The sequence below is a fragment of the Tenrec ecaudatus genome, chromosome 16, assembly GCF_050624435.1.
Source record: "Tenrec ecaudatus isolate mTenEca1 chromosome 16, mTenEca1.hap1, whole genome shotgun sequence".
Classification (NCBI taxonomy): domain Eukaryota; kingdom Metazoa; phylum Chordata; class Mammalia; order Afrosoricida; family Tenrecidae; genus Tenrec; species Tenrec ecaudatus.
Window position 1 is genome coordinate 24,057,659 of NC_134545.1, and position 27,718 is coordinate 24,085,376.

Consider the following 27,718-nt stretch of genomic DNA (forward strand, 5'->3'; position numbering starts at 1 on the left):
TGCATGTTGGGCCAAGTTCATTAAACTCTAAAAAACAAAAGTCCTAAGACTGGATCCTGGAGCTTAAAAAAAAATGGCAGTTGAAATTAACACTGCCCTTAGAGTCCTCCTTAAAGGAAGTCATCCCGTTTCCGTTGTTTCTTGAGACTATAGATTTAGCAATGATAGATAGACTGATAGAGACGTCACTAGACACATGGAATAGACATCAAAAGACCAATCTGTCATAATTAAACTATTTGAAAATTAACATATCCAGATATCAAATTATGAAACTACATAACAAATACAAATTCGTTAACTTTCAAAATGGAACAAAGAAACAGTATTGATAAAGAGTGGTCTTTTTCATCATTCTCAAAAATTCTTCCTCATTTATTTCTCCATCGCCATCATAATCAACTTCATCAAGCATCTCCTGAAGTTCATCGTCTGTCAAGTTTTCTCCTAGTTCCTTAGCAACCCTCTTGATGTTATTTAATGTTGTGCTTCCTGTATCATCATCATCAAATCATTTGAAAGCCTTCAATTTCTTCTTTTTCATCTTTTTCACTCATTTTCACACTCATTATGGCAAAAAAAACCTTCAAAACCAATGGTACCAGTTCCTTTTTTGTCAATATCAGCTATCTTTTTTTTTAAATTTCTTCTTTCTTTGGTTCAAATCCTAAGGCCCACATGGAAATCTTCAATTCTTTCACATCTATGGTTCCAGATCCATCAACATCAAACAAGTCAAAGGCTTCTTTAATTTCTTGCATTTGGGTGTCATTCAATTCAACTTTTGCTGCTCTTTTCTTCCAATGCTCCGCACTTGGATGGTAGCTGGATACCATCACCCCAGCCAAAGCCCCTGGGCACCGCCTCAATGCACAGGGACCCACAGGCCAAGTGAACGCCCTGCAGCAAAGCCGGGGCTGAGGCCTGCTGTTTTTCTGTTCCACTTCTTTCTGCTCTCCATCCTTGTTATTTCCTTTCTTTTGAGAACTGGGAGCTTCTGCTGCTGCTCCTTTCTGGTTATTTGAGTTGTAGGATTAGCGTTTATATTTTAGACCTTATTTTTTTGATATGTACATTTTTTGCTACAAATTGATTTTACTGTGTCCCAGTGATTTGGGGATGTTGTTATTTCATTTTCATTTGATTCTTGGGATTTACCATTTTTAATCTTTAATTTATTCTATTGCCAAGTGTTTTCTAAGCCGGATATTATTCAATTTTCATGTATTGTATTCCCTGCCCCCCTGCTCTTTAAGTTATTAATTTCTACTTTCATAACATTGTAATGAAAGAAAGTGCCATCTGCTGGGTACAAAATAAGCAATCTCAAAGCAGGAGGAGGAATCCCACTACCAGGAAGAGAGGAGACCCAGAAGTGGAGCATATCCTTTGTACCTGAAGATTCCTATGGATTGAACCCTCCTTGATCTAGGAGGCAGAGGAGTGGCAGAGGGGCAGCAACAGCAGCAGAACTGGAAGCCACAGTGGTGGGCTTCTCAGCCCATAGAGCTGTGGTTCTCAACCTTGGGTCACGACCCATATGGGGGTTGAATGACCCTTTCACAGGGTCGCCCGATTCATTGCAGTTATGAAGTAGCAACGAAAATAATTTTATGGTTGGGGGGGGGTCACCACAATATGAGGAACTGTATTAAAGGGTCACGGCATTAGAAGGTTGAGAACTACTGCCATAGTAAGCTGAATGTCTTTGGACATTGGCTTGTGGAGTGGGATGCCTCTGGGCACTTAACTGGGGGAGCTTGGTTTGCTGACCATGGAGCTGGAGATTGATCTGGATGCCTTCATATTGAGGCTTATAGTGGACTAGCATGCCCTTTGGGAATTTATTGGCAGCCCTAAAATAACTTTGTGACATTGTCCAAGCAGGGTAGAGACCAGTGAAAGTGGCTAAGGACCAGAGAGGGGCCTACCTATGGACAACAGAGAGAAGAAACTGTCTGACTGAACAACTGCCTATCCTGAGCAGTTATCACTTGCATTACCTTTTAACTTCCCTAACACGCTCCAATCATCATGAACATTGCCTTTGAATTGCAATGAATTATCCAACCCAATGTGAGCTCTCTTTTTGCTTTTTTTTTGGTAAAGTTCTTTGATGCATTTAAGTGTCTTCTTTTTAGGAGATCACAGTCAATTTTGTCTTCTGCTCTGTGTGTGTTTTATAGTATGTTTTTGCTATGTATTGAAACCTCTATGTTTGTTACTATTTTTTTCATTGATGATCTCTATAATGTTGAAGTTCCTGTTTAGGTCTTTAATTCATCTTGAGTTTGTTTGAGTAGACCAAGTGAGGGATGGGTCCTTTTTCATTCTTTCACAAGGGGCAATCCAATTTTGTCTGCTCACTTGTTCAAGAGACTTTTGGCTTTATTTTTGCGAATTATTTTTTTTGTCAGGATTCATATCCAGCAAATACTATCCTATTCTCTAGTTACAAGTTGTTGTTGAGTCTCTGTCCAAAGGGTTCCTTTGAATATTTCTTATAAAATTGATCTGGTTTCACAAATTCCCTTAGTTTCTATTTATCTTGTCTTATCTTGTCTAGTTCTGTTTCTCTTGCTAATGAAATATCTTCGTTGACATATTAATATTTCATATATAACATATGAATATGAAATCTCATTGTTTTCCTGCATGCATGATTTCTGCTACGTAATGTATATACTTGAGTATAAGTGACCCAAATATCAGCCGAGGCACCTAATTTTACCACAAAAAGTGTGCTGAAAAACTCGGCTTATACACAGTTTATAAACTCGGCGGATCTATATGGTATTTCAGTCGTGTTTAATCCCTTATTAGATAGTTCCATTACTACCTATTCCTCTGATGAGTATTCTGGCTCTTTATTTTGGTCTTTTGTTGAAACCATCTAGCCCTGCTTCTTTTTGTAATTTGATATCTATTTTTCTGAGGCATTAAGTTGTTATGGATATTTGGTTTTTATTTATTGTCTGTTTGCTGCATCCTGATTGGTTTGGGTCTTGCTTTGTTTCGATACATACACATACACATTTTGTTTCAATACTTAGCTGAGATGCATGTGCTACTCTGGCTGCTAGTCCCACCACTTGTCTCAGAGGGAGTGGCGCAGCGACTCGGAGTGTGGGAGATCTCTGTTTGCTGGTCTTGGGGGATGGCTGAGAATGTAGTTGTCATTGCTGAAAAAGTGATATGCCTGCCCAGCTAGTCATCCAGGGATGATGGATGCAGGGAGCAGGTTATTAGTTTGGATGTTGTGTGTGCACACAGGTAGTTGCATGGTGGAAGGGCTAAGAGTCCCAGGTTCCTGATCACTAGGTGGTTGATATGAAAATTCTCACCAATGGTCTTGGGTGAGCATGGCTGTGCAGGGGTGGTTAAAGAGAGAAAAGACCTCCAGTTGTGGGTTGAGTAGTTGTGCAGAAGGTGAGGCAGTGGGGACATGTGGTAGTTACATAATCTGTTGTCAATTTGAGACTTAAGAGTGAAGGTGTGGAGTTTAGCCCATCAATCAAGTTGCAGCTTGATGGCCTCATTTGGTGTCACTATGGAGATAAATAGCTCAGCTGGAGGCAGATACATACTCACTTCCTGCGAGTACTGAGGAAGAACCTGATGGAGCTACACTGATGCAGCCCGAGCCCCGGGAGCTGGAGGAGCCATGTGTAGACCCTTGCCAGTACTGAGATGCTTCTACCACCACGGATCCACAAGACTTTGCACCCTCTCGCCTGTGATCTTCCTTCATTCGGCATTATTGTATGGCTGCGTGAGTCTAAAGAGGAATTTATGGACTAGTATTAGACATATGGCCTAATATTGGACTTGATCTGGATTGAGCTGGGATGTTATCTTTATCTAAATCTCTTTCCCATACACATTTGACTGTCTGAGTTTGTTTCTCTAGTCTACCCAGACTAACACAGGGCATATCCGTCCATAGAGTATCTGCCAGGAGGGTGTGTCTCGGCCTGCTAGAGCACTATATGGGGGAGGGTGAGCAGAGCCTCAGTGTAAACAGGAGTCATGACTAGTCTGAGGTACCTGGCACAGATGACTGATCTTAGGGCAAGTGGGTGCCACCTGTGTGTGGGCTCCTTGTAGAAGCAGTTGTGCTTAGAGGAAGTTGGTGTTGGTCCTCACCCTCTAGTGCTGGAGTCAGACAAAATTGTGGATACCTTCAATCTTGGGATCCTGGCTCAGGTGACTGGGTTTAGGAACAGACACTATCTGTCCTTGGGATCCTGAAATGGGTGACTTGGTACAGAAGGGAGTGTTGCTGTCTAGCAGGCCCCTGTCATGGTTGGATGGGTTAAAGAGGGGTGCCACAATTCCATGGACCCCTGGCATGGGTTGTGAGGGGAAGAAGTAGGCATTGCCCTACTTAGGGAACCCCATGGTGGTAGCCAACCAGTCTGCAAGTCCCCAGTGCAAGTGCCTTAATGAAAGGGTAGAGCACTGCTGGGTGCTGTGGACTTGATCACATGCAAGGGGAGAGTGGGTTGGGAGGGTAATGCAGATCTATGGGTCTCCACCTCCAGGGAGGCTGGAGGAGGAAGTGGGTGAGGGGAATGCACTTGACTTTTGTAAGGCAGGAAACACGTCTGCCTGGTTCTGGGTGTGGATGCAGTTCTTCCTGATGTCAGCACCTGGTGATGCGACTTTGAGTGGGAATGCTGTTTGCTTTGTTTCCAGGAGGCCTAGACATACAGGTTCATCTTTATGAGGTCTCTCCTTTTCCTTGGTGCTCCGTCTACTTCTTCAGCCTTTTCTTTAATGCTCAGAGTTCCAATGGTGTCATCTATATATGACTCATTTGTTTTCTCTGGTCTTGGTTGTCAGAGGGATGTTCTGAAGCTGCACATTATCTTGGCATGTTGGACTGCCTCTGAGTTATTGTTTCTTCCTTTTTTAGCATGTCCTTAACTTCTATTCCCACAGACACTCCACATTCAACTTCTATATTTACTACTCCAGGCCGAGAAGTTCTACTATTTCTCTAAAGACGTCTCGTTCCTTATAGAGAATAATGCTATTAGTGACTAAGATCTGGGGATGCTAGACATGCTCACTACTACTTGGGTGTCATTTCTTTTAGGGTCTCTCAGCTGAAAGCATAAAATAAATGTGTATTTATATTAGCCTGCACATTTACTATAATTTACTATAACTATATAATATATATCTACAATTATAAGAAACTGTTATTATTGAATTGTGTCCCCCAAAGGAAGTTTTTCCCAAACAATCTTGAGAAACAAGAATTAACTAGGAAGACTTATACTTCCTAATTTCAAAATATACTATATAAAGCTACAGTGATCAAAACCGTATGATGGTACTAGGATGATGCTAGACACATAATGGAATAGAATTGAGAATCCAGAACTTAACCAATGAATCAATGATCAGTTCATTTTCAACAAAGATTATGCCAATTCAATGGGAAAGAATAATCTTCAGTAAATTGTACCAGGACAGCTCAATTTCCACATGCAAAAGAATTAAGTTGGGCCCATGCCAATGTCTAAGAACAAAACATGGGAGTAACGCAGCAAAAGAAAAAAAATAGTTCAATTGCACATCATCAAAATTAAACCCTTCTGTTCATCAAAGCACTTTATCAACCAAGTGAAAAGACAACTTATAGAATGGGACAGTGTATGTGGGAAACAGAAGAGATAAGGGTATAAAACACATTCCCAATGGGTCAGTTTTGACTCAGTGACCCTTAAAGACATCATAGAACTGCACAACATAGATTTTTCAAAACTAAATCCTTATTGAAGCAGACTGCCACAATGTTATTCTTTAACCACTGACTGCATCACCCAAGTTCCTTGCATAATGGCTTAATAGCCATAATATATTTAATTATGTAAGCCATAATCTATAAGAACTACAACTTAACAGCTAAAGGATGACCCGGCCATATAGGTAAAAATTTGAATGAATATTGTCTGACAAAAGATCTCATCCGGTCAAAAAGCAAATAAAAAGATCTTTCACACTTTAGTCACTCATTCCAAATGAAACTCACTGCCATCCAGTGGCTTTAGACTCCTAGTAACCCTATAGGACAGAATTTTCTTTGTGTTTCTGAGGCTGTAACTCTGTGTGAGCTCAAAAGCCTCAGCTTTGTCCTTCAGAGCAGCTGCTGGGTTGGAGCTGCTGAGCCACCATGCCCCAGGATTGCTAGTCACTAGGGAGATGTGACTCAAAACCATGATGAGATATCACTGTACCCCAACTAGGATGATTATGGTCAGAAAAATGGGAAACAACAAATGTCGATGAGGCTGTGAAGCATTTGAAATCCAATCCATTGTTCAAAACCACAGTGAGATAGCACTGGACCCCTCGTAGGAAGACTGTGATCAGAGAGTCAGGGGGAATGTGGGGAGGCTATGGAGAAGTTGGAACGCTAATCCATTGCTGCTGGGATGGGACATGACGTGGAAAGCAGTTTGAAGGTTCCCGAAAAATGATTGCTGTAACCCTTTCTAATGTGTGTTCTGTGCGACACAATCTAGTGGGACCCTAGACCGGGAACAATCAAGTGTCAATATGATCAATATTTTTTTCCTTGCTTATTGATAGCATCCAGGGGTTTTTTAACTTCAGAGCAGATTTTCAGAGGGGACTTTGGAAAGTCATGGGAAAAGTCCATAATCTCTGAAAAGTGATTTTCCCACAGCTTTTGGAAACCACCTTGTAAACATGGTCTTTGCTGACCATTCTCTTTGCTGGCCACTGGCTTTGCTGGCCATTGTCTCTGCTGGCCATTGTCTTTGCTGACCATTGTCTTTGCTGACCAGTGTCTCTGCAGACCACTGTCTCTTCTGGCCATTGTGCTGACCACTGTCTCTGCTGACTACTGTCTTTGCTGATCATTGTCTTTGCTGGCCACTGTCTTTGCTGACCACTGTCTTTGCTGATCATTGTCTTTGCTGGCCACTGTCTTTGCTGGCCATTGTCTTTGCTGACCATTCTCTTTGCTGACCATTCTCTTTGCTGGCTACTGTCTTTTCTGGCCATTGTCTCTGCTGGCCATTGTCTGTGCATACCATTGTCTTTGCTGACCATTGTCTGTGCTGGCCATTGTCTCTGCTGACCATTGTCTTTTCTGACCAGTGTCTTTGCTGACCATTGTCTCTGCTGGCCATTGTCTTTGCTGGTCACTATCTCTGCTGACCTTTGTGTTTGCTGACCACTGTCTCTGCTGACCACCGTCTGTGCTGACCATTGTCTTTGCTGGACACTGTCGTTGCTGACCACTGTCTCTGCTGGCTATTGTCTCTTCTGGCCATTGTCTCTGCTGGCCATTTTCTGTGCTGACCACTGTCTCTACTGACCACTGTCTTTGCTGATCATTGTCTTTGCTGGCCACTCTTTGCTGACCACTGTCTCTGCTGACCACTGTCTTTGCTGGCCATTGTCTTTGCTGACCAGTGTCTCTGCTGACCACTGTCTTGCTGATCATTGTCTCTACTGACCACTGTCTCTACTGACCACTGTCTTTCCTGACCATTGTCTTTCCTGACCATTGTCTGTGCTGGCCATTGTCTGTGCTGACCACTGTTTCTACTGACCACTGTCTGTGCTGACCATTGTCTTTGCTGACCATTGTCTTTGATGACCAGCCTGAACTCGGCCCTGATCTGTGTCATCAATATGGTAGCCAGCACGTAACTGGGGAGTTGCTGTAAAGCAGATGCTCCTTACATCATGCCCTCAAGGGCTCTAGTTTAGGCTGCTTCCTAGTGAAAATGACAGAAAGAGGTTATTATTTCAAGTGCCATTCACTTAGCATCTTGTATGACATCATCCTGCTGAAGACCAGAAGACAATCTGCAGCTAGAGAAGCAGATGGCCCAGTTTGATTCTGTTCCCTAGTTTGCTAAAATGGCATAATTGAAAAAATGTCAGAATCCAGGTCCCAGACTTATGAGTTCGATATAAACATAGTTCAGAAAATGATGGTGGGGGTCCTCAAATTTTTTAAACAGGGGGCCTGTACACTATCCCTCAGACCCATTGGAGGGCTGGACTATAGTTTTAAAAAAAACTATGAACTAATTCCTATGCACACCGTACATATCTTATTTTGAAGTAAAAAACAAAATGGGGCAAAAACACCTGGTGGGCTGGATAAATGTCCTTGGTGGGCTGCATGTGGCCTGTGGGCCATAGTTTGAGACCCCTGGTAGTATCTGTGGTAGTTACATTATCTGGTGTCAATTTGAGAGGATTATGGGTGAATGGGATGGAGTCTAGTCTGTCCACCAGATCATAGCCAATGAGGCCTATGTGTGGGCACGGCCTTCTCCTGAGAATTCTGGGGAATCCGGTATTCCTTCTTGGAGGTGAGAGACACACTTTCTCTTTGCTGACTCCCTGCGACACATCCCTGATGCAGCCCAGGAAGCTGGAGAAGCCACGTGGAGACCCCTGCCAGTGCTGAGACGCTCACAATGCCACTGGATCCAAAGACTTTCTACCCACTGGCCTCTGACTGTCCTGCATTTGGCGTCATTGCATGTGTTTCATGAGTCTGCAGAGGACTTTCTACATTGGTATCGGACATATGGGCTATGCATGTGTTTCATGGGTCAGAAGAGGATTTTATAACATTGGTGTCGGACATATGGGCTAATATCGGACTTATGGGCTTGTTCTGAACTGAGTTAGGATGCTTTCTTAATGCACAATTACCCTTTATATAAAACTCTGCTTAGACACATATGAGTTTCTATGGATTTCTTTAGTCTACCCAGACTAACACAGTATCTTTGTTGCAGCAACTATGTTAATCCAGCCCCTTGAGGCCTTTTATTGACCCTCTACTGTACTACATATGATGTCCTTCTGCAAGGTTTAACATGTTCAAAGTATGTGAGACAGTCTCACCATTCTCTGTTTTAATGAACGTTCTGGTTGTACTTCTTTCAACGTAGATTTATTTGTTCATTCTTCTGGCCATCCAAAGTGTATTCAATGTTCTTTATTGAATAATTCAAATTCACCTATTCTTGCTTAGCCTTCCTTATTCATTGTCAAGCTTTTGCATATGAGTCCATTGAAAATAGTACTAAATAAATATTAAGATATTAGTGAGCCATGAAGAGAAATTCTGATTCATGCTACAAACTGGATCAATCTTGGAAAGATGCTGAGTGAAATAAACCAGTCACAAATACAGAAATATAATGTGATCCCACTTACATAAAATATCCCCCCACTTGTCTGTCAGTTTTTCATAATGCGGTGGCTTGTGTGTTGCTGTGATGCTGAGGAGTATGTCTCCGGCATTCCAGTTGCCATCAGTGCCACCCAAAGTGAACAGGTTTCAGCAGAGCTCCCAGACTAAGAACACACTACAAAGAAAGAATAGGCTGTCTACTTTCTAATTATCCACAGAATACCCTTTGGATGGCATTGAAACACTGCCAGTTACTGAAAACCTAACAAATAGAAGCAGAATATTGCCAGAAGATGAGCCCCTGAGTACTCAAAATATGGTTGAGGAAGAGCTGCCTTCTCAAAGCAGAGTCGGATATAATGACACAGGTGGCGTAAAGGCTGCACGAGTAAAACCTTCAGGACCTTCATTTACTAAAAAGGCTTGACTCAAAATGAGAAGAAAACAGCTCAAAATGTTGTCAGAAATAAATGTATGAAGTATGAATCTAGGAAAATTAGAACTCATTAAAATGAAATGAAACATCTAACTATGAATATTCTAGGCATTAGTGAACTGAACTGGGTTGGCCTTGGCCATTTTGAAACAGAATATCATATGGTTTACTATGCCAGGAACGACCTGAGCAAGAGGAGCGTTTCAAGGTATATATTGAAGTACAATGCTGTCTGTAGTAGAATAATGTCTAACCCTTTACAAGGAAATCCAATCAATTCAACTATTATTCAAATTTATATGCCAACCACTAAAGGTAATGGTATAGAAATTGAGGAATTCTATCAATGTCTTCAAACATTGGAAACAAAGAGGAAGGAATGGTAGTTAGAAAATATGGTGTGATCATGAGGTGTCGATAGGATCAGGTATCAGGTATCAAAGAACAAAAAATAATTTCATTGTGAAGGAGGGGGAGTTCGGAGGGGAGACTCAAAACACATCTGTAGGCAACTGGACATCCCCTTACAGAAGGGTTGCGAGGAGGAGATGAGTCAGGGTGCAGCATAGTAATGATGAAACATCTAACTTTCATCCATTTCTTTGATGCTTCCTCCTCTTAGTATCATGACCCCAATTCTTCTTTACAAATCTGGCTAGACCAGAGGATGTACACTGGTACAGACAGGAACTGGAAATACAGGGAATCCAGGACAGATAAAGCCCTCAGGACCAATAATGAGAGTAGGGATACCAGGAAGGGAAGGGGAATGTTGGGGGGGGGAACCAACCACAATGATCTACACATAACCCCCTCCCTGGAGGACAGACAACAGAAAAGTGGATGAAGAGAGACATCGGACAGTGTAAGACATGAAAAAATAATAATTTATAAATTATCAAGGGTTTGTGAGGAAGGGTGGGGGAGGGAGGGGGAAAATGAGGAGCTGATACCAAGGGCTCAAGTAGAAAGAAAATGTTTTGAGAATGATGATGGCAACAAATGTACAAATGTGCTTGACACAATGGATGTATGTATGGATTGTAATAAGAGTAGTACGAGCCCCTAATAAAATGAATTTTTTTAAAAGACCATTTTTAAGCAACACAAAAAGTCCATGCATATGGACTTCTATGGATGGAATACACAGATATCAAATTGACTACATCTGTGGGAAGAGAGGCTGGAGAAGCTTCCTGTTGTTGTGAGGTGCCATGGAGTCAGTTCCAACCCATAGCAACCTTACACACAACAGAACAAAACACTGTCCAGTCCTGTGCCATCCTCACAATTGTTCCTACGTGTGGTAGTTACATAATTTCATGTCAATTTATAGGGGTGGTGTGTAGCCTGTCAATCAGGTCACAGCCTGGTGGATGCCTCCTTGGGGGCATGGCTACCTCATGAGAATTCTGGGACTTTCCTCTTTTCTTCCCTGGAGATGGGACACACACTCTCTCTCTGCTTCCCCTTCCTATCGACAAGCCACATGGAACCATGCTGACGGCAGCCAAAGTCATGGAGATATTTCCACCACCACTGGACTCACAGGACTTTCCACCCACCAGCCTGTGATCTTCCTACATTTCTCATCATTGCATGTGCTGTGTGAGTCCGCAGAGGAAATCATGGGCTGGTCTTGGACTTATAGGCTACTATAGGATTTATGAACTTGATCTGGACAGGGCTGGGATGTATTATTGATGCATAATTACTTGATATACATATATGACTGTCTCTGAATTTGTTTCTCTAATCAACCCGGTCTAATTATGCTTGATCCCACTATTAAAGCCACTGTGTCAATCCATCTCATTGAAATTCTTCCTCTTTTTTGCTGTTCCTCTACTTTACCACACATGGTGTACTCCAGAAACTGGTCTCTCCTGACAACATATCCAAAGTATGTAAGATGAAGTCTCACCATCTTAGCCTCTCATGATAAACAGAGAAAAGATTGCAATTGTCAAAGATTTCATTTTGCTTACATCTGTAATCAATTTTCCCGTATCTGACATAGCTTCAAAACATCGTCAGATGCTGAAGCACAGATTATGAATCCAAGCAAAATTAATCCTTGACAACTTCAATCTTTTCTGTTTTTCATGCTGTTATTTATTGGTCCACTTGTGAGGATATTTGTTTTCTTTGCCTTGAGTTGTCATCCATACTAAAGGCTGCAATCCTTGATCTTCATCAACAAGTTTTTCAAGTCCTCCTCAGTTTCAGCAAGAAAACTTTTATTGTCTGCATATTGCAGGGTTTTAGTAAGCCTTGCTCCACTTGCGATGCCACATTTTTTTTCATGTAATCTAGCTTCTCTGGCTTTTGTTCAGCACACAGATTAAATAAGTACGGTGAAAGGATACACGCCGATGTACACCTTTCACAATTTCAAACCATGCAGTACATCCTTGTTCTGTTTGCATGACTGCCTCTTGATCCACATACAGGTTCAGCATGAGCACAATTAAGTGTTACTGAGTTCCCATTCTTCTCAAGGCTATCCACAGTTCGTTGTGATCCACATAGTAGAATGCCTTAGCATAGTCAACAAGACACAAATAAACATCGTTCTGGTATTATTTGACTTCAGCCAAGATCCATCTGAACTCAGCAATGATGTACCTGGTTCCCTGTCCATTCTGCATCTGACCTGAATTTCTGGCAGCATCCTGCCAGTGTACAACCATTGGTGAATATCTTCAGCAATATTTTACTTGCATGTGATATCTAGCCTCGGTAGCATCATGATAAATGGGGGAAAGATTAAACTTATCAAGGATTTCATCTTACTTGGATGCACAATCAATGCTCATGGAAGCAACAATCGAGAGATCAAATGATGCACTGAATTATCATTAAAGTGTTAAGAAGCAAGAACATTGCTTTGAGTATTAGAGTGTGCCTAACCCAAGCCATGGCTTGTTCAATGGCCTCCTATGCTTTTGAAAGTTGAACATTGAATTTGGAAGACCGAAGAATTGGTTCATTTGTATTATGGTGCTGGCAAAAAAGATGGAACGTACCATAGATTTCCAAAAGAACAGAAGGTCTTTCTTGAAAGAAGTATATCCATAATGCTCCTTAGAAGCAAGAATACTTCTCTTAGATACTTTGGACATGTTTTTAGGAGAGAGAATTCACTAGAGAAGGATATTGTGTTAGACTGGGTTGACTAGAGAAACAAATCCACTGACACTCATATATGTATAAGCAAGAGCTTTATGTAAAGAAGTAATTACATATCAAGAAAGTGTCCCCAATCACTGATGACAAAACAGGTGCATAGCAAATGTAAAGAAAGCTGAGGGTGCCCGGCTATCAAAAGATATAGCATCTGGGGTCTTAAAGGCTTGAAGGTAAACAAGTGGCCATCTAGCTCAGAAGCAACAAAGCCCATATGGAAGAAGCACACCAGCCTGTGTGATCATGAGGTGTCAAAGGGATCAGGTATCAGGCATCAAAGAACAAAATATAAAATCATTGTGAATGAGGGGGAGTGCAGATCGGGGACCCAAGACCCATTTGTAGGCAACTGGACATCCCCTTACAGAAGGGTCGCGGGGAGGAGATGAGCCAGTCAGCATGCAGTATAGCAATGATGAAACATACAACTTTCTTCTGGTTCCTAAATGCTTCCTCCCCCCCACCACTATCGTGATCCCAATTACAAGGATCTACATATGACCTCCTCCCCGGGGGATGAACAACAGAAAAGTGGGTAAAGGGAGACATCAGACAGTATAAGATATGACAAAATAATAATAATTTATACATTATCAAGGGTTCTTGAGGGAGGAGGGAGCGGGGAAGGAGGGGGAAAATGAAGAGCTGATACCAAGGGCTCAAGCAGAAAGCACATGTTTTGAGAATAATGATGGCAACAAATGTACAAGTGTGCTTGACACAATGGATGCATGGATGGATTGTGATAAGAGTTATACGAGCCCCCAACAAAACGATTATAAACAAAAACAAAGAAGTCGGATGGTGCCTGGCTACAAGCTGCCATTCAGCAGTGAAGCAACAAGTCCGCATGGAAGAAGCACATCGCCGATGCAATCACGAGGAGTCATAGGGACTTGGAAGTAGGCATCAGGAAACACATAACAAATGAAACATGATGTTGAGAACATGCCTGATTCGATCGATGTATGAGAAGGCCATGCCCACAAAGAGGCACCATCAGGCTGTGACCGGATTGACAGGTTGACTACCACCCCTACACTTCTAAACATCTTCAAGTTGACATAAAAGTATCTAATTGCCACAGACAACATGCTTAGTAGTGGACGGGCAACAGAAAGAGGAGATCCGTGATAGAGTAACACAGTGGCTGCAAGCATGGGTTCAGCCAAAAGAACAATTATGAGGGTGGCACTGGACTCAGCGATGTTTTCATTCTGTTGGACATAGATAGGGTCCGCGATGAGTCAGAACTGAGTCAACAGCGCTTAAGAAGTTTATCCTTATTCTTACACTGACTTTTTAGTCTTTGATCCATTTTGAATTCATTAGGTTTCTATTGTGCTATTTCATTCTTCTGCAAATGGGCATCTAGGTTTGGTAGCACCATTTGTTAGAGACTATCTCTTACCCCTTTAAGGTGTCTCGGTCCTTTGTCAAAAATCAGCTGTCCATAGGTGGATGTATTTATTTCTGGATTCTCATTTCTGTTTCTTTGGTGTATGTGTCTGTTGTCTTGCCTGTAACAGACTATTTTGACTATGGTGGCTCAATAGGTTTTCAGATACAGAAGTGAGACTCCTCCGACTTTCTTCTTCTTCTTTACTAGTGGTTTGTTTATCCTCCAGGGTCTCTCTCTTTTCCATATAAAGTAGATGGCTAGTTTTCTATTCTCTTTAAAGAATGATGCTGGAATCTGGATAAGGATTACATTATACTGTTCACTTTGGGTAGTATTACCATTTTCATAATGTTCAGTCTTCCTATCAATAAGGATGGTATAGCCTTAATTTATGAATAATGCATGTGGTTTCTTATACTAATGTTTTATACAGATTTTTTTGTTTCTCTGGTTATATTTATTCTTACATAAATCATAATGTTTTCCCGATTTCCTTTTTAGAGCTCTGCTGGTGCAAAGGAATGTAACTTATTTTTAATGTTGATTTTGTACCCTACCATATTGCTGAGTCTTTCGATTTGTTAAAGGAATTTTCTTGCTGAGTCTTAGGAATTTTCTTTTTATAGGATCTTTTCAACTGAAAATAGAGTTTTACTTCTTGGCCTTTAACTCCTTTCTTTCCTTATAGCTTTAGCTAAGACAGCCAGTACAATATTGAATAAGGGTGATAATATAGGGCTAACGATGAGAGAGAGAGGGAAATAACTTTTTTGAAGTATAGGAAGATGTGTGGACTCCCACTCCTAAAGCTGGTAACTACTGACCTAGCCCATAGGGTCTATGAATGAGCTGACCAGAACATGATCGAATTAAAAGAAAGAGGTTTGACTATACTAGTTAGTGTACATTGCTGATATTTGATGGCTTGTTTTAGACTAGACTTTGCTTACGGATGCAGATGTTCAAGTTCCAACCAGAAGAGTCTTCGAATCCTGGAACAAGCTTGTCTTCTCAGTACTAGTTTTATATTGACCAGCAATTTAAACATTGGCTTTCAAAATGGAGTGAGATAAAGGCATGTGATAAATGGTTTCCATGCTTGTGTGAGTGTGCTTACATTCAAAATAAGGGGGACAAGGGAGAATCCCCACTGTCAAGGGAGAATCCCCACTGTCAGTTCTTGGGAGATGGAAGTGAGGGAAGATACTAATAAAATTATATGATTCAGTTGTGAGTGCTGACTGTTAACAGAGCTAATTTTGTGTGTAAAAATGTAATTGTAGAAGCTGTCTGTGGGAAGCCGCAGCTCTCGTGATGTGGGAAGCCGCAGCTCTTGCCGCCATTACAAGATGGCGCCGGGCAGTCAGGGCGGTGGCCCAACTAAGTGGTAAACAACCACTTAGCGCATGCGCGCTGCTGAGATGACGTAGTCATAACCCCACCCTGGAGTATGCAAACGAAGGTTCTGGCGAACTCACCAATCAATGCATGAGGTTTTGGCAAATGCACCAATCAAGGCACAGCACGTCCCCATAGAGCATATATAAGCAGCAGTAGTTTGGGGTTTCGGGGTCTTTTTTCCGCATTTGAAAAATTAAACGCCTGTGGAAGAATCCTGTTGTGGCGCGCCTTTTCTTGCTGGCGAGACCTGGCGCACGACAGCTGTCAAGTATGAAAAGTGGACTAAAGTACTGATGGACTGGAGTTAAGTGACCAGACCTAAAGCCTCTTAAAGGTTTTGCTTTGCTCATGAGCTACAGAGCAAAGGAATCATCTACTAAATTTTCTCAGAAGTCTGAGAAAATAAAGCAGAGGTGACGTGGAGAACTTGATCAGACCAAAGAGCCACCTGAAGCATATATGAAAGGCTAGTATCTAAGTAACCCAAGTAGAGGACTCACTGCCCTGTTAATATTATTATAATATTCATTTGGATAGATTATGACCGTTTTAAATGTATTTACCTATTGAAGAACCCTCCACTTGTCCTGTGGTGGATTGTGTGCTCCTGTGATGCTGGGAGCTGTCACTCGTATTTCAAATACCAGCAAGTCACCCAAAGTGAATAGGTTTCAGTGTAGCATTCAGACCAAGAACAGACAATGAAGAAGGAATTGGCTCCCGGCTCTAGAAGTATTCAACGAAAATCTCATGCATAGTTTTGAAACACTGTCAGGTAGTGAAGGCCTAATGAACAGAAGCAGAACATTGCCAGAAATCAGGATGGAGGGGTAGGTCCTTCAGGTGAGATGGTCCTCAAAATATGACCGAGGAAATGCGACTTGAGGAAGAGCTGTTTTTTCAAAGTAGAGTCAAGCATAATGACATGGTTGGAGGAAAGCCTATGTGAATAAAGCCTTTGGGACCTTAATTTGCTGGCGGGGCATGGCTCAACAATGAGGAGAAACAGATACAAACATCAATTACTAACCAAACTTGGGATGTACAAAGTATGAATATAGGAAAATTGGAAGTTGTAAAAAATGAAATAGAATGCATAAAAATTGACATTCTATGTATTAGTGGGCTGATAAGGACTGGTGTTGGACATCTGTAATCGGAAAATGACATGGTTTGCTATGCTGGGAACAAAGCAATGAAAAGGAATGGCATTGCGTTCATTGTCAAAAAGAACATTTCAAGATCCATCTTGAAGTACAAAGCTGTCTGTGATAGGATTGTATCTATCTGAATTTAAGGAAATCTGATCGATAAAACTATTACTCAAATTTATGCACCAACCACTAAAGCAAGTGATGAAGAATTTGAGGAAATCTACCAAAGGCTTCTGTCTGAAATTGATCAAAATGCAGTGATAATATTGGCAAATAGAATGCAAAAGTTGGAAACAGAGGAACAGTAGGAAAATATGAACTTGGGGCTAGAAACAAAGCTGGAGATCACATGATAGAATTTTGCAAGACCAATGATTTATTCAAAGCAAATACCTTTCTTCCACAACACAACAGGCAACTATACGAAGGTGAACAGACGTCTCGCTTTTGGCGGGACAGTCCTGATTTTTAACAATTTGTCCCTTGTCCCGCGGCGTTTTAAAAAAGTCCTGATTTTTTGAGAGAATGCACGACAAGCTAGGGAATGGCGGGAGAACGGGAAGGGAATATACATAACACATGATGCCATTCAAACAGCTGCTGATTTGTTGCCCGTAGATGTGAACAATATTGTTATTAAAATATATTCTTATTTCTATATATACACTGTGCGCGTTGAAATGCTTAAAGAATTTTGTGAAACTGCGGAAGTCGAATATCAGAAAATACTTGGATACAGTAAAACGTGCTGGTTAGCTCTTTTGCCAGCTGTCAAAAGAATTTTGAAAATATATGATCCTTTGAAATCCTACTTTCTATCACAGGATAAATGTCCTAGAACTTTAGAAGAGTTTTTTGGAAAAGAATCTTCAAGTATTTGGCTAGAGTTTGTACACAATCAAGCAGCACTTTTTCAAAATGCTATAAAACTTATTGAAGGTGACAAAATTTCGGAAATCGAAGTAGCAAATGAAGTTAATCATTTAAAATTTCAGTGTCGGGTGATTCTGACCTTCAGAGTCTCGCACCAGCACCATGGCGCCCTCCAGAAAGTTCTTCGTGGGGGGAAACTGGAAGATGAACGGGCGGAAGAAGGGGCTGAGGGAGCTCATCACCACCCTGAATGCGGCCAAGGTGCCGGCCGATACCGAGGTGGTCTGTGCACCCCCTACTGCCTACATCGACTTTGTCAGGCAGAAGCTGGATGCCAAGATTGCCGTGGCTGCACAGAACTGCTACAAAGTGACCAACGGGGCTTTCACTGGGGAGATCAGCCCTGGCATGATCAAAGACTGTGGAGCCACCTGGGTAGTCCTGGGCCACTCGGAGAGAAGGCATGTCTTTGGAGAGTCGGATGAGCTCATTGGGCAGAAGGTGGCCCATGCCCTGGCAGAGGGCCTTGGAGTGATAGCGTGCATCGGGGAGAAGCTGGATGAGAGGGAAGCTGGCATCACAGAGAAGGTCGTTTTCGAGCAGACCAAGGTCACTGCAGATAATGTGACCGACTGGAGCAAGGTTGTCTTGGCTTATGAACCCGTGTAGGCCATTGGTACCGGCAAGACTGCAACACCCCAACAGGCCCAGGAAGTCCATGAGAAACTGCGGGGATGGCTCAAGTCCAACATCTCTGATGCACCCGCATCATTTATGGAGGTTCTGTGACAGGGGCCACTTGCAAGGAACTGGCCAGCCAGCCTGATGTGGATGGCTTCCTGGTTGGTGGCGCCTCCCTAAAAGCCCGAATTTGTGGATATCATCAATGCCAAACAATAAGCCCCTCCCTTCCATCTCCCTGGCCCCCTTCCTGCCAAGCCAGAGACTAGGCAGCCCAGAAGCCTAGTCCATCAACTGCCACCCTGTCCCATGCTTCTGATGGTGTCACCTGCCCCCCTCTCGTGGCCTAATCCAAACTGTACTGTGTGCACCTTCTCCTGTCATGGTTGGGACCAGGCCAATCACTTCACCCAGGACTATAATGGTCGGAACTTTACATGTTACCAAGGTGGCTTCCTGTAAGCTGAGAGGTGGAAGGGGGTGGGGCTTGCCCCTGGGTGCCCTTAGCCTCAGTCCACAGCAAAGGCAGGAGAGAGAAAGCACCTTCCTCTTGCCCTCCCGCATATCTTGAGGTCAGCAGCTGAGAAGAGGCCCTGTCTGCCCCTCAGGGCCCAGGGGTGCGACCATCTCCCATGATTCCATTGCCTGTGTCGTGTGTGAGCTGTCACAGTTGTGGGGGAAATAAATATCTGGCACTGTGAAAAAAAATATTCAGTGTCAAGAGCGGTTAGAAAATAATTTTCTTCCGTTAACTATCCGTAATAGTATAAGTCAGCTAGAAGAACAAGGTGCAATAAATCGTGCAGATATCATGAACCACGTTAAAATGTTCTATAGTAACTACATAGATTATTTAGAAGAGTGGATGGTACATTACAGTGATATTGAACATTTTCATTGGGTTACATTAAAACAAGAACTTAATTGGAATGATGTGCAAAAATCATTCGATCATATTACTCAAAATTTCCCATATACTAGTATTTCTGAAAATTATATTTTTAATGAGGCATCATTATTAATATATATATTGATAAGGAAAAGGTGTCAGCAAAACTCACAATAGAGAACAAATGGTTAGAAATACTTCATCATTTTGAAACAAACCATGTTCCATACAATAATGCACTAAAAATTGTGGGATACACACTGTCCTTACCAGGAACTAATGCTGTGACTGAACGCATTTTTCTACAGTAATTAAAGTGTGGACATCAGAAAAATCACAATTAAGCGTTGAGACTTTGAAAGCCATTTTATGTGTGAAATATAATTTAACAAATTCTTGTGAAAAATTTCATGACCTTTTAAACGATAGCAATCCCAAAGCCCATTTGTCGGCCACTGGAGATCCCCTCACAGAGGGGTTTAGGAGAGGAGATGGGTCAGTCAAGGTGCGAGGTATTACTGATGAAGAACACAGCTTTCCCCCAGATCCTGGATGCTTCCTTCCCCCAACTACCATGATCCGAATTCTACCTTGCAGGACTGGATAGGGCAGAGGTTGTACACTGGTGCATATGGGAGCTGGAGGCACAGGGAATACAGGGTGGGTGATACCTTCAGGACCAGGGGTGTGAGGGGCGATACTGGGAGAGTAGAAGGTGAGTGTGTTGGGAAGGGGGAACTGATTACAAGGATCCACATGTGACCTCCTCCCTGGGAGACAGACAGCAGAGAAGGGGGGGAAGGGAGACTCCGGATAGGGCAAGATATGACAAAATAACAATCTATAAATTATCAAGAGCTCATGAGGGAGGGGGGAGTGGGGAGGGAGGGGAAAAATAAAAAGAGGACCTGATGCAAAGGGCTTAAGTGGAGAGCAAATGCTTTGAAAATGATGAGGGCAAAGAATATACGGATGTACTTTATACAATTGATGTATGTTTATGTATGGATTGTGATAAGAGTTATATGAGCCCCTGATAAAATGTAAAAAAAAAAAGTTAAATAAAAAAAGAAAAATTTCATGACCTTTTAAACGATAGCAATCTACTAAAAAAAATTCACTCAAATGAGAAATATGCCAAAGAAAAAAATAAGACTATATATAATTTTAATGTATTATATTTGTAAATTGTACTTATGTTGAAATTTTAAAAACTATATTAAAATACTATTTTTGCATTCTATGAAAATTTTTGTTGCTTCATATAGACCAAAATTTTAATCAAGACCACCCCCCATCCCATCCCCGAAGTCAATGGTGTCCCGCTTTACCAATGTTAAAATCTGGTCACCTTAAACTATTCACTTGGACTACTCCACATGAAATACACAGAAATCAAGTTGACTACATCTGTCAAAAGAGATGATGGAGAAGCTGAATAACAGCAGTGAAAACCATGTCAGAGGCTGCCTGTGGAATAGACTATCAAATGCTCATGTATAAATTAATCCTTAAAGCTGAAGAAAATTAAAACAAGTCCATGTGGTAGATATACAATCATTTGTCAATTTGAGAGGATTAAGAGTGAAGGGGTGGAGTCTAGCTTGTCAATCAGGTTATAGCCAATGAAGCCTCTGTGTGGGCATGGCTTTTCCTGAGGATTCTGGGAACTCCTGTATTCCTCCTGAGAGGTGGGAGACACTATCTCGGCCCACTCCCTGGAGACAGTTCTGAGGAGAAGCCATATGAAGCTACCTTGATGCAGCCAGAAGCCTGGGAGCTGGAGAAACCACATGGAGAAACCACTCCCAGCACTGATATAATTCCACTGCCACTGGATCCACAAGACTTCCCACCCACTGGTCTGTGATTTGTCTGCATTTGGCATCATTTCATGTGTTCTCATAAGTCTGAAGAGAACTTTATAGATTGGTATTGGAAATATGGGCTAATAATATCAGACTTATGGAATTAATCTGGAGTGGGCTGGGATATTTTCTCAATATTCAATTGCTTTTGTATATAAAGCTCTTTCTTGTACACATATCAGTATTTAAATTTTGTTTCTCTAGTCTACCTGGACTAACATAGTCCATAGGAGTCAAATCACAGCCTTGAATCTATCTGTCTGAATTTCAAGAACAGATTTGCTGCATTGAACTCATGACAGAAGACCTGATAATCTGTGGGATGACATCATAAACATCATATACGAACAAGGCAAAAGACCATTAAAAAGACAGGAAAGAAAGAAAAGAGATCAACGTGGATATCAGAAGAGAATCTGAAACTTGCTCTTTTGTACAACAGCTACAGTAAAGGGAAGAAATGATGAAGTCAAAGAGCTGAATATAAAGTTTCAAAGGGCAACTCAAGAACACAAAGTAAAATGCTATAATAAAAAATGCAAAGATCTAGAGTTAGGAAACCAAAACAGAAGAACATGCTCAGCAACCTTAAACTGAAAGAAATGGAGAAAAAACCCAAGCATCCAGTTGCAATATTGAATGATTCTATGGGGAAAATATTAGGAAGCATTAAAAGAAGATGGAAAGAATACAGAGTCGCTGGACCACAAAGAAGTAGTTGGCATTCAACCCCATTTCAGGAGGTAGCATATGAGCAAGAGCCAGTGGTGCTGCAGGAAGTTGTTCAAGCCTCACTGAAAGCATTAGCCAGAAACAAAGGTCTGGGAATTGATGGAATTGCCACCGAAATGTTTCTACAAGCTGATGAAGTCTTGGAAGCATTCACTCTTCAATGGTAGGAAATTTGGAAGACAGATCATCCAACAAAGTTGCAATAGTAAATTTCAAGCTGGATTCCGGAGATGAGGTGGAAACAAAGGATATCATTGCTGTCATGGCTGAAATCAGAGAACACTTGCCTGTTATTGACTATGTTGACATAACAAACCATGAATAGCCTTGCGAAGACTGGGAAATCCCCACTTTATCATATGTATGCAGAATTTATTCATGGACCAAAAGGCAGTTGTGGGAAGAGAACAAGGGACCACTGCATGGTCTAAAATCAGGAAAGATGTGACAAAGTTGTATCCTGTCACCATACTTATTCAATCTGTCTGCTGAGCAAGTAATCAGAGAAGCCGGCTTATATGGAGAAGAATGCGGCATCAGGATTGGAGGACGGCTTATTAACAACCTGAGATATCCACAACCTCGATGACACAACTTTGCTTGCTGAAAACGAGGCCTCGAAGCACATGCTGATAAAGATCACAGACTGTCAAAAGAGCCGACAAATCTGTTGTGGAAGAAGTACAGCCGGAATGCTCCTTAGAAGGGAGGAATGGCGAGACATCATTTCATGCACTTTGGACATGTCAAGAGAGACCAGTTTCTGGAAAAGGACATCATTCTTGGTCAAGTACAAGGACAGCAAAAAAGAGGAAGGCCTTTGATAAGATGGATTGACAGTGTCTACAAAGACAAGCTCAAATGTAACAATTATGTGCAGGAGCAAGAGGCAAAGGGAATCAGCTACATGAGACAAGAGGAGAAATTTGAATTAATTCAGATAGAGTGGGAATTGAAGGAAGAGAGATCTAATGTTCAGTGGGTTGTACTGACATTGTTATTTTGGAAAAAAATAAATCCACGAATGCTTTGATACTCTTTTCTTCAAGAAGTGGAGTTTAATGCTCTTTCCCGTGAGTGTGGACTAGACTCCACAATTTGCTTCTAAAGAATAAAGAGGAAGTGGTGGTGTGTGACTTTGGAGACTAGGTCATCAAAAGCGACTGGTCCTTCTGTCCTGGTTGCCCTTTAAGAAGACGGATAGTTTCCATTGCCTCTAGCTTGGAATGTTTTCTAGTGAGAAGCCAGCTACCATTAAGAAAGAAGTCCACGCTAATAGGAAGCCCAAGTTGTCCACTTGGTAAGGAGAGGCAGTGTCAGAAAAAGCCAACTAACCTGCAGCTGTTTCACCAACTCCAGGTGCCACACATTTAAGTGAAAAAACTACCTTGAAACATCCTGCCTAGTGGACACATCATGAAGAACGGAGGCTCCAGTTGAGCTACCTCAGCCGCCTTCAAGTGGATCTCCCAAATATTTAAGTGTGGACAAGAACCAGTGATACCAGGCCCTGCTCACATTCCTGGCCCACAGAATCATGAGCATGTAAAATAGTTATTGTTATATGTTAACTTTGGGGGTGGTTTATTATAGAGCAATCAATAAGTGGGACAATAGCTAATAATTTTCAACTAACTTAGCATTCTTTTAAAAATATTCCTTCAGCATTATTTTTCACTGGAAATGTAGCAGCACATCAAAAAATGTTTATTGAATGAATGATTCCTATCTTCCTTCCTTCCCACCAAACCCTAAAATTCCTGGAATAGTGCTACAAGCATTGAGCTTTAGCTGCTGGGAGACCAGGGGAGAACTGGGCCTCATGGGTGGTGAGCTGGCCAGGCATCAAGCAAAGGGGTGCTGGCTTCTCCAACTCCACACCCCTGGATTTGGGGTTTAGGCTGTGCCTTGTGCTATGTGAACTCTGATGATAATTTTAAAGGTGACAGCTTTGGGACATTATGTGGGCTTTGAGGAAATAGGAGCTAAATGGCAATGTTTGGATCAAGAGAGGGAACAATGTCTGTATGCTGATAGTCTGTGCTCAGACCGCCTCAGTTTCCTCCTGTGAGAGTCCTTTGTGAAAGTCCAGCCTGGAAGAACCTGCGGTTATTAAAAATGGCAGCTGGCAATGTCCCAAAGTGCCAGGAACAAGTTCTCCCGTCTGATGCTTTAAATTCCTTTTAAACTGTGGGTTGAGACTGTGGAAAATGCAAGTTACAAAAGAGTCCGTACAGAGTGTTCCCAGTTTGTAACTTTATCCAGCTTCTCTGCCTAGAACCAAGTTGGGGGAAGCCGTTTGCCAACATGTTATCCGTGGTTATCTGAGGGAGTACGAGGAAATTATTCTGGATGAGTTTTATTTTCATTTTGGTCTGCTTCCAAGTTTTCTACATTACTCTTCTTAATGAGACTTTACGTGTAGATATTATTTAAGCAGGTGGTAGTAATTATTTATTTTGCAAGAATCAATACCAAACGAATCCCAAGGAGCTGGAGACTGAAGGAAGTCCCAAATGTCCAGCTACTCCAAGAAGCTAGCCTGCTCCATTTTCCCTCCACTCCTTCCTTGAGTGTAGTTCTCATGTCTCTGGGTCCTGTAAATTGCTGATGTGTTCCCCCAAACTCATAAAATTTCAAGGAAATATCTCATACCGTGGTGGGTGCTGTTCAGGCCCAAACCTGAAGATCACGCAGGGGTGAGCCAGATGCTGGGTTCAGAGGATGTGCTCCACTCCTGGCTCTTGCTGGTGATGAGATCACACCCCGGCTTCTCAGAGGGCTCATTGTATATGCAGCAGGATGACACTGTGAGGAACCTTAGTGTACATGTTGGGCAGCACTCTGTAAGGTCAGGAGTTCAAAACCACCAGCTGTTCCTTGGGAGAGAGAGGCGGCTTTCTAGTCCTGTAAACCGTTACCCACTCAGAAACTCACAAGGGCAGTTCTATCCTGTCCCATAGGGTCATGATGAGTAGACATTGACTCAATGGCCAGTGAGTTTGGGTTTTTTGGAGGATGGCATTGCAGGGAATCCTGTTCACAATTCCTCACAGGGGAATTCTATCAGTATCTTCCCCTACTTTCTTACCAGACCCATGCAGGGAAAGGTCATTTGATGGGAGTTACATTGAGTAGGGAAGTAAATTAAAATATGGCCCTTCACCCAAATATAGTAAGGTATTCTCCAGCCCTGAACTGTATCTTTATTTTTGCACATATCCCAGGGGCCACCGGCAGGATGCTTCCTGTAGGAAATGGCTTTCTACAAATCTAAATCAGCCAGGATTTTCTCCTACACCAGGGCATCTTTTCTTCTCAGCTGTAGCATATAACTCCTTACAGCCATTGCAGGTAACAGTAACCAAGGTAACCATTAAAAGATCTCATCCTATTCCTGTTTATTTGCAGGTAATGCCTCCCAAGCTGGTTTTATAGCCTCAGGCGTATGAGATTCAGATTTATAATACGTCACAAAAGGAATTTGGGCTGGAAGGGCCAAATATATGCTTAATTAATCCTTAATATTCATCGGGTACAACTCATGGGCATTTCGGCCCAAGCCCTTTGTATACAATTTATTTCTAGGTTAAAGTCAAAAAGAGAAGCATCATTCACGAAGCCTTTTCAGCGGGGGTTGCAAGGTTTCCTAACCTGCGCTATGTGCCGCTGCACCACACATCACCACAAATTTAGCAGCTTAAGACAGCACACGGTGCCATACAGCTTTTGTGGGTCTGTAGTCCAGGCATAGCTTAGCAGGCTCCTCTGGGGAAGGACTCACGAGGCGGCAAAGTGTTGACCAGTGTATTCTCATATGAAGCCTCCGTTTGGAAGTCTCCACTCCCAGGCTGATTCGGGTCAGTGTGAACATCGATTTCCTTGTAGTTGTAGGCCTAGAGCCACCAGCTTCTTGCTCTCCTCCAGCTGGAAGCCATTCTCAGTGCCCGGAGGGCTCCCATAGTCCTTGGCAACATTGGCTTTCCCACGTGGCTGCTTACTTCGAGGCAGCAAGGACGGGCTCTAAAGCGAGTAAGATAGAGTCTTACGTAACATAATGGAATCTTGGGGGGGGGTGGCCATTTTTGTCATATATTATTAGGGAATTGGTAAAGGAGAAGCCCAGCCAAAAAGAGGATGACATACTCCAACATAGCAACAATTGTGAGGCTGAGGCAGGACTGCGAGTCAAAGTTGACTCAGTGGCACCGTCCTAACAACACTGTTCAGTGGCACCATTCTTGCCTTGAATGCTTGAAACCGGGGTTTGATTCTCAGCCAATATACTTCATGCTCAGCCATCATCTATCCTTCAGTGGAGGCTTGTATGTTGCTGTGGTGCTGACTAGGTTTCAGTGGAGCTTCCAGACTAAAAGACTAGAAAAATAGGTCCGGAAATCCATTCCCAAATATCAGCCAGTGAAAACCCATCACATAAAAGTGGTCTAATCTGCAACCACTCATGGGGATGGTTCAGAGTCAAGCAGCATTTTGTCCTTCTCAGTATGGGGTTGCCATGACAACTCCACTGAGGAAGGGATTATTCAAAAGTGTGAATACCAGGAGACACAGATCATGGGAGGAGGTCCACTTTGGGGTCTGCTCATCATACTTAATGTAATCAGCTTGGCTGAAATTCTCGGGAGAAATTCTAGGTAACATGGAATTTTAAAAAGTTCTTCCCAGAGATTCTCATTCTATAGGATAGTGTGGGGCCTTGGAAAGTTCATGTGCTCTCCCAAAGTGAATCTGATGTTGGTGGCAGGTGGTCACACATGGCTACAATCTGGCAGCTTCAACTCCCAACTCTGCCACGTCCTATCTCCAAGACCTGAGATCAGTGACTCCTCTTTCCAAAGTACTTATCTGCTTTATCAGATGTAAGTGGTGAATTATAAAATAATATATATGTATATATAAGTGGAAAATGTATTGTTATCTATAACAACAGAACAAAAGCTGTTGATATTGATTATATACAACCAAACCCCTCATGGGATCATTTAATTTGGTTTAGAGATTTAGGGTCATGATTTCATGGGGCACTCCAGTGTAGGGGCCTAGTATACTTCCTAGTGCTTCTGCTTGATCTCCTAGTTCAATGCACAATCCCTATGACCTTAAAAGCTTGGTGTTTTTTTTTTAGCTATAAACACTGTTTAAGACAAGAATGCGTAAGAAACCTTCCGGTGCTGACTGCAGCATGACAATTCTCATGACAATCTTTATGAAAGATGAGAGATAAGCATTGCCTATAGAGTATATGAGAAAGAAACCTGAAAAAGGCAATTTCTTGGTTTTCGGGTGGACCTCATTTTTGTAAACACTTCAGAGAGACAGACAGTAAATTGAGGGTGATAGCCCAGCACTGGAAGGCTTCAGAGGTTGTTTTAGCTTCTTCCAGATTTTGAATGTTGAGTGATATCTACGTTATTTTTTTCCTTTGCAAGAAATCAAATCGCAAAATTCTCCATCCTGAATAGCAGATTTCTCCCCCTCTTGCAGTTAACTGATTCTCATCCAAGAGATTAGGAAGAGCTCTTATTTCCACATACTAGCCACAGAATTCCGTGTAACTGTGATTTATCTAGATTCGAGAAGATGATGTCATTCGTTTCAATCTGCTCTGTGACATCTGTCATGGAAACAATTGTGTGGACTCCTCTGCAGAACAGTTGCCATGTGTTTGGGAATAGAGGTTGCCTACTGATGTACCCGATTTTTATTGTAGCGTTGCCTTTAGTGACCTTCCTCATGCAGAAGCCCACCGTGGCTATCGTATCTCACTGAACCGACTTTACGAGATGATATGGGCAAAGGTGCTCTAACCAAGGTACCGCAGCCCCCTGAGTGTCAGCTCTCTCTCCTCCCTTCATAAGAGTGTGCAG

General features: G+C 42.2%; 2 pseudogenes; one reads left to right on the forward strand and one right to left on the reverse strand.

Moving 5' to 3' along the window:
* Nucleotides 1–304: 304 nt before the first annotated feature.
* On the reverse strand, nt 305–836 carry LOC142428549 (centrin-4 pseudogene; annotated as a pseudogene).
* A 16,981-nt stretch (nt 837–17,817) lies between these two features.
* On the forward strand, nt 17,818–18,664 carry LOC142428763 (triosephosphate isomerase-like; annotated as a pseudogene).
* The last annotated feature ends 9,054 nt before the right edge of the window (nt 18,665–27,718 follow it).